The 7688-nt window shown below is 45.9% G+C and overlaps 1 pseudogene; it reads left to right on the plus strand.

Annotated features, from left to right (window-relative positions):
- The first annotated feature begins 5587 nt into the window (after positions 1–5587).
- On the plus strand, positions 5588–6253 carry LOC129670317 (elongation factor 1-beta-like; annotated as a pseudogene).
- The last annotated feature ends 1435 nt before the right edge of the window (positions 6254–7688 follow it).

The following is a 7688-nucleotide window of genomic DNA, read 5'->3' on the forward strand; positions in this document are numbered from 1 at the left end:
TGAGAAACTAGGTTACCCTGAGAGGGAAAAGGAGCTAGCAAGCGTATAGCCATCTCCATTCCCAGTGGCCTCCAGGACTTTGTTCCTCCTCCCATGGGACTCGGCCCTGGCACATGACCAGAACTCAGTTCATTTCAGCTCAGACAAGGGTAAGAGATCTCTTTTACTTGAAACTCAAAGAGCCAGGGCTAGGAGAGGGGCCAAGCCATTTGATGCCTACCTGATGTTTGATGCCTACCTGATGTTTCATCACGCTGGCCTGTTTAGAGACAGGCAGAGGGTTAATACCTGCTGGCAAGATTAGAGGCAACAAATTCATGGCTTTTCCTGGAACAGTGCTCTCTCTTCATCTAGTCATTTCCTGGTACATTCTCTTGTCAAGTAGGGAGGTCGGTAGCCTTATGATGCTATACCCAGGGTTTTGTCTAGCCTGGAATTTTCTACAGGGTGATCTGTACCTCTGGTCATGTATGTTTCAGAAACAAACAAAAAAACAAAGTGCAACAGGATCATCCAAGTCCTCTCAGCTTCTCCAACAACTGATCAACCTCGGGTTCAGGAACTCTGACTTTGATCTGTAGGTATGGCCCTGTCCTGGATTCAAAGGCAAGTCCTGTGTCTAGCTAAAGGTTCTGAAGAACCCTACTACAGTAGTGCAGCAGACGCGGGCCACCCCATGAATTATCCTGCTCTGGGCCTGGAGGGATGGCCTTGTCAGCTAAGAGCACCAGAGTTTGGTACCCAGCACAGCACCTTGTCAGGTAGCACTCAATCATCTGTAATTCTTCCTCCAGGGGGTCTGGTGCCCTCTTTTGGCCTTTGGAAGTTCCGTATCAGCATGGTGGGAATATTTACACAACAGAAACTAGCAGACTACAGACCAGCACACATATACCTTGATTGCCACAAACTCATTTGCCAAATGCTTGAGACTATACACTATACAAAGAAGGCTCAGCAGGCCTCATTCATAACAGGCCTCTACTGAAGGCTTGAACCGGACGTTTCCATAATTTGACACATCTAGACCCTGTGCTTCATGTAGAGACATCTTTGTGTAAGAGGAATTTGGAATTTAAATAATTTTAATTCAGTTAAATGGGATATTTAGGAGCAAATAGTGGGGGCAAAATTAGACTCCTGATCAATTTTTTTTAACACACCTTATTATAGCTTTCTTTAGAAAAACCCATGGTAGCTACTGACTGTGTCTTAAGGAAATCATTCACATAGGTATGTGTAGAGTCATCCTCTCAGACCAGGAAGAACACCTGTGTGGACAGGGCGAAGGCCCCCTGAAGCAAAAATGTCCTACCTCTCTCCTAGCCAACACCTATGCGGCAGCTAGCTCTTTGCGCCACCTACTGGAACTTGAAAGAACAAACTTTTCTTTTGAACTCTCAAAAGTTCTTCGCATAAATGGAAAATATTCCCAACGTTCCTTAAGGCAGAGACAGTGAAAAGACATTGCATTTTTGGTCCTCATGAGGGAGCTCATCAGCTGTAGAAGATGTAGAGACCTAAATCACGCCTTCCTCCTTTGGTACTGGGATCGAACCTAGGTTTCAAGCACAACAGCAGTGTGCCACAAAGTATAGCATAGGAAGCCCTGGAAAAGCAGCAGGCATTTTGTTATGAGATAGGATCTCCGGTCACTCAGGCTGGGCATGAATTCACTCTGTAGCCCAGGAGTCTTGAGCTTACAATTCTTATGCCCTAGTCTCCCAAGTTCCTGAGAGTCTGGGCCTACACCACCAGGAGGGAGGCCCAGCTCAAAGTGATTTTTAAATTTTAAACTCCTGTTCATTTGTTATTGCTGTTGTTGTATGTGTTTGTGCATGCTTACCCTATTGTGCAGGCGGAGGTCAGAGGACAGCCTTGCAGAGCTGTTTCCCTCCTTCCACCTTAAACTCCGTTTGTCAGGTTTTCCTCACGGGTGTTTTCACCTGTTGAGCCATCTTACCAGTTCCCCCAAATAATTTTTTTTTTTAATTGTCAACAAGCATGCCAGGCATGGTGGCTCATGCCTTCAATCCCAGCACTCAGGAGGCTCTGTGAGTTCCAGGCCAGCCTGACCTACAGAGTGAGTTCTAGGACACTAAGGCTAGAGAGAGAGAGACAATGTCTCAAAAAAAAAAAAAAAAAAAAAAGTCAACGAGCACAATGAATTGTAGTTGGCACTTACCATGCAGTCGTACCGCGCACTGTTTCATCTTATGAGACACTCTGTGAAAGTATTTTCATTTTAGGGGGCTGAGCTGATAGTGGGTAAAGTCCCGGTCACTCACAAGAACCTGAATTTGACCCCAAGCACCCACACACAAAGCCAGCGTGGTGTGCAGGCTTGCACCCCAGTGCTGGGGAGACAGGAGCATCCCTCAGTGCTCTCAGCCAGGCAGCCCAACCAAGCACAGTAAAAGGACACTGCTCAAAAAACTAGATGGACGGCTCCCAAGGGACTTATGCAGAGGCTGACCTCTGGCTTATACACACATGCACGCCTATGCAGACCTGTACAGGCACACACACACACACACACACACACCACACACACACCACACACACACACACACACACACACACACACACACACACACACGATTTTCATTTTAGAGTCAAGAAAACACCTTGAGAGGTAAGTAGCTTTCCGTTAAATGTCTTAACTGTCTGTGCTCCCAGGAGAGAGGTTTACATTATCTGCTGCTCTGTGTATTGCAGGCATTCCATTAATAGCTGAGTACGTTTTTCACTGTAAATAACGAAAGCACCATTTTTCTTAATACTTTGAGCTCTTTAACGACAGCGTTTTGGTACGCTTCTAGCTAAGGGGAAAACAGAAAGAATTTCATTTTTTTCTGCTTGTGCACACTCCCCAAGAGAAGCCACGTTTACTGTAATGTCTCATTATTCCCAAAATTAGCACAGATTATTCTCCTGATTATAGAAATGAGTTAACTGAAGCCTACCCAGAATTCAATAGTCTTTGGGTTGTTTTTTTGTTTTTTTTTCTGCTCACAAAATTGAGGGAGAAATAATAAATGGCAGTCATCAGGAAAGAACCAGAAAAGTTGTAACTAGGATTCTCGATGAACCACATGGCTAGTCCACAAAAACCAACCATCAAGTCGGTCCTGGGACGCAGTGGGCACACCTTCTTGCTGGCGTCTGAGGAGAGAACAAATCCTCACCTTTGAGAAGCATGTGAACTTTTAAGAGAGTGAATACAGACACGGGGAACGTTCAGTGCAGGCTCATAGAGATGAAAGCCTGCACGGGACAGCAGTGGTTTTAAAGAAGAGATTCATGTCGGCAGTCAGAGTTCACTTATGCTGCCATAAAACATCTCTACTATGGGCTGCAGGTTTGCCATAGGCTTTGAGTGGCTACCTTGGTATGGCTCAAAATAAGTAGCTGGATTTCTTCCCTGGTGACCTGGGCAGACAAAGAAAAGGTTTGAAAGGCAGCAATATGGGGGGTTGGGGGGTTGAGGAGAGGGCCAGAGACCTGACCCTCGAAGGTTGGCAGGACAGATTCCGGGAGACCTCATCTGGCTACTAAGATTAAATTTGTTTTTCTGTTGAGACTTGGTCTTACTTTGTATCCCAGGCTGGCCTGGAATCCTCTCAGTAATTTTGCCCCTGCTTCCCAAATGCTGGGATTACAGCCATACCCCACACGTGGGGATAGATATATAAGGTGAAAAGAGCTACTCACTGTTTTTGAGGTTGGCATGGCCAACATCAAGGTTCTTGTCTCCGATGAGGGCCTGTTTGTTCTCTCTCTCTCTCTCTCTCTCTCTCTCTCTCTCTCTCTCTCTCTCTGTGTGTGTGTGTGTGTGTGTGTGTGTGTGTGTGTACAGTGGAAGCCCCTAGTTCTTTCTGGGCTTTGCTTTGTGAAAATCCTAAGCTGTCCTGAAAACCCACAGACGTGGCTCTCAACCCTAGCTGCACAGAGAAGTCACCTGGAGAGGTGTTTTAGGACTGTCACGTGGGTTCCTCTTATTGAGTAGGCCTCTTAATTGACCTGTGCTGCTGCTTTGATGCTTCTAAAGTTCAGTTAATACCGAGTACCCTATGGCAGAGGAGGGCAAGACTCGCTGGCATGAGGAGCAGATGCCCCTTGCAGGGGCAGATGGGCAATTCCTTGCTCCAACCAAGAGATATATTCTTGACCCTGGAGTAGCAAGAATCTGACACTCCCACTGAAAAGGTTAGAAAGGACTCCCGGAAGCGGCTGTGTGGAGCTGGCGGTGCAGCCCAGAGCGTGTGTTCAGCGTGTGTGGGGCCCTAAGTTACACCCCTGCCTCACACAGAGCGAAGAACACAGCAGGTCTAGGTTAGCGCTTCTTACACAGGGGTGTTTACACACATCACCGAAAAACGATAAATTCAGGTTCTGGCTCTGAAGATCTTGGAAATCGGCCTAGAGTGTCATTGCCAGAAAGTTCACGAAGTGAGGGAACGCTTCGGGTCGGCTGAGTGGCAGAACCTGCGTGGCTAAGCCCTATCCGCATGGAACACCCTCTTGTCCCTTTCAAGCACAGAACAGGAAGAGCCTCGGGCCTGCCACACTCTGGGAGCCCAGGAACAGGGCTGACGTTGTCAACCGACTGGATTAAGACAGGGCACCTGCGTGTCTGTGGGGGCTCCCTGGGGTTCGGGTATGGGTTCTGCCCTTAACGGCACCTTCGGACAGGTTCCAGCCCGGAAAAGAGCAACCAGAGCAAGACTGGCTGTGAGCCACACTCTAGATTTTAAGTTAGACTAATACCCAGAACTCTCAGGGAACTTCCAACCTTTTTTTTTTTTTTTTTTTTTTTTTTTTGAGACAGGTTTTCTCTGTGTAATAACCTTGGCCGTCCTGGACTCTCTGTGTAGATCAAACTGGCTTGGAACTCACAGAGATCTGCCTGTCTCTGCCTCCAGCGCTGGCATAAAGGTGTATGCCACCACGCCCTGTAGAACTTCTAGACTTTTAGTTTTCAGATTGGGAGCATGAAGGCTCCCAAGTGGTAAGCCGCTTGGTTCTCTGGTTCACTAGCATGCAGATGGGCATTGCAGGATTACCCAGCACAAAATCCTCTCCCTCTCCTTCGTTCTCCTCTCTCTTCCCCTTCCTTCTCTTCTTCCTTCATCTTCTTTTCTCTTCCTCCTCCTCTTCTGCTTACGCCATTTCTCTCTCAGTTCTATCCTTTTAGAGAACTCTAATTCTTTCTCTTACCTTATAGTCTGAAATTAAAAACATTTCTTTAACCCGTTTATTTGTTTAGTTGTTTATTATGTATGCCAGCACTCCATGCATGTTTGCTGGGGTCAGAGGACAGCTTGTGGGCAGTGGGTCTCTCAATCCACTGCATAAGTTCCCTGGATCAAACTCGGCTTCCCATTTTGGTGGCAAGCACCTATACCCACTGAGCCATCTCAGAGGTCCCACAGTCCTGATCTAGCCAAAACCTTGTCTGTGAGAATGTTCTCTATATGTTGTTGGGTGGGTGGGTGGGGCAGTGAAAGTTAAGACTGGTTCCCAGCCTTTTTTCCCCAGCGCTGGCCACTGGCTGCTGGTGCTCTTTTACTCTGCTGGATACGTCATGGGTTTTGGAGACCTGAAAACTCCCACCACCCTCCAGGTACTGGGCGGACTAGAGCTACATTGAGGGGTATGTGCCATCACAAGATGTCATAGATGTGGCAGTATTTGAAGCAGTCTCCGGCCTGCCACCTACTGGCCTGTATAATGCCCTGCATTGGTATAATCACATCAAGTCTTAAGGAAATAGCCAGCCTGCCGGGAGTGAAGAAATCTTTGGGCAAGTATGGTTCTGCCAGTGTGAAAGACACAAAAGGAAATGGAGCTGCGGATGCTAAAGATGATGACATTGATCTCTGTGGATTTGATGACAAGGAGCAAAGAGGAGAAGCAAAGAGGCCATCAGACAAACGTCTTGCACAGTATGAATCAAAGAAAGCTAAAAAGGCTGCAGTTGTTGCAAAGTCTTTCATCTTATTAGATGTGAAACCTTGGGATGAGGAGACAGACATGACAAAAATTAGAGGAATGTGTCAGAAGCATTCAAACAGATGGCTTGGTGTGGGGCTCTTCTAAATTGGTTCCAGTGGGATAGGGAATTAAAAAGCTTCAAATCCAGTGTGTAGTTGAAGATGATAAGGTTGGAATAGGACATGCTGGGAGAGCAGTTTTTGTCTTTGAGGATTACGTGCAGTCCATGGATGTGACAGCTTTTAACAAAATTTAAAATCATTCTCACAGTGCACTTAAATAAAAGCTTGAAGAAAAAAAAAAAAAGATCGGTCCCCAGGTCTGTATTAATTCCAGTTAATTAACTGTATTAATACAGTTCTAGGTACTGTAGTTTAAAACAATATAAACGTACTATTTGTGAGTTTGAGGCCAGCCTGGTCTACAAAGGGAGTCCAGGACAGCCAAGGCTACACAGAGAAACCCTGTTTAAAAGTACAGTAAAGCTCTGTACTTTTGAAGTTTGATCCAGATGTTACTGGGCCAAAGCTGAGGAGCTGGGAGAGCCGTTTCTTTCTGGAGGTTCACTCTCTTGTTCTCTGCATGTGAAGGCTTGCCACATTACTTGACTCACTGTCTCCTTCCTCCATCTTCAAAGCCAGTGGCAAGATTTGTGTGGTGTTGGCGCACACCTGCCATCCCAGCAGGACTTTGAGGCTCTCTGGGGCTATAAAGCAAGACCCTAGCTCCAAAAAGCAAAATCAAAGCAATCACTGCAAACATCACCACAAAGCCACCGTATTAGTTGCTTTTCCATCATTGAAGAAACATCATGACCAAGGCGACTTATATGTGGAAAGGTTTATTTAGGTTTATGGTTCCAGAAGGATAAGAGCCTGTCACCATCATGGTGCAGACGTGTGGCACCAGGCAAGCATGGCAACTAGACCGTCAAGCTAAGGGTCACTTCTTAAATGGACAGCAGGAGGCAGAGAGCAAACTGCAAATGGTGGAAGTCTTGCAACACCTCAAAAGCTGGCTTCCAGCGACATACTTTCTGCCATGAGACCGCACCTCCTAAACCTACCAAAACAGCACCACCAGCTGGGGATCAAGGGTTCAAATGCCAGAGACTATGAAGAAAATCTCACTCACAGCACAGCCACTGACCTTAGCTACACTCGTCAAGAAACTATAGGCCATGGGGATTAGGACATTGAAATCTTTAGTGTATCATTTTGCCCATATACCTATAATAATTTACATAATCATCTATATGACAATATTTAATGTTTATTCATATTTTATCCATTTGTCATTATTTTTGGTGTTCTGGAGAGGGCCTCATGTAGCTGAGGATGATCATGAACTTCTGATCCTCCTGCCTCCCCGGCCCAAATGCTGGATTATAAACGTGCCCCATCACCCTGAGTTTTATCCAGTGCTGGAAATTGAACTCAGGGCTTCTTATGTACTAGGCTTCTTATGTACTTCTTAAGTATTCTTTTAAGGCAGCCCCCTTATGAGGTTGTATTAATTTTTTTCTGTTTCATGCAAACTTGAGCATTATACATGTTGTTTTTTTTTTTTTTTTTTTTTTTTGCAATGAGAAATAAGGTGATTAGAAATGTTGGTAGGACAATCTCAGGGTGAAGCTTATAATTGGTGTGTGTGTGTGTGTGTGTGTGTGTGTGTGTGTGTGTGTGTGTGTG

The sequence above is a fragment of the Psammomys obesus genome, unplaced genomic scaffold (assembly GCF_907164565.1).
Source record: "Psammomys obesus unplaced genomic scaffold, mPsaObe1.curated_primary_1811, whole genome shotgun sequence".
In the NCBI taxonomy this organism is placed as follows: Eukaryota; Metazoa; Chordata; class Mammalia; order Rodentia; family Muridae; genus Psammomys; species Psammomys obesus.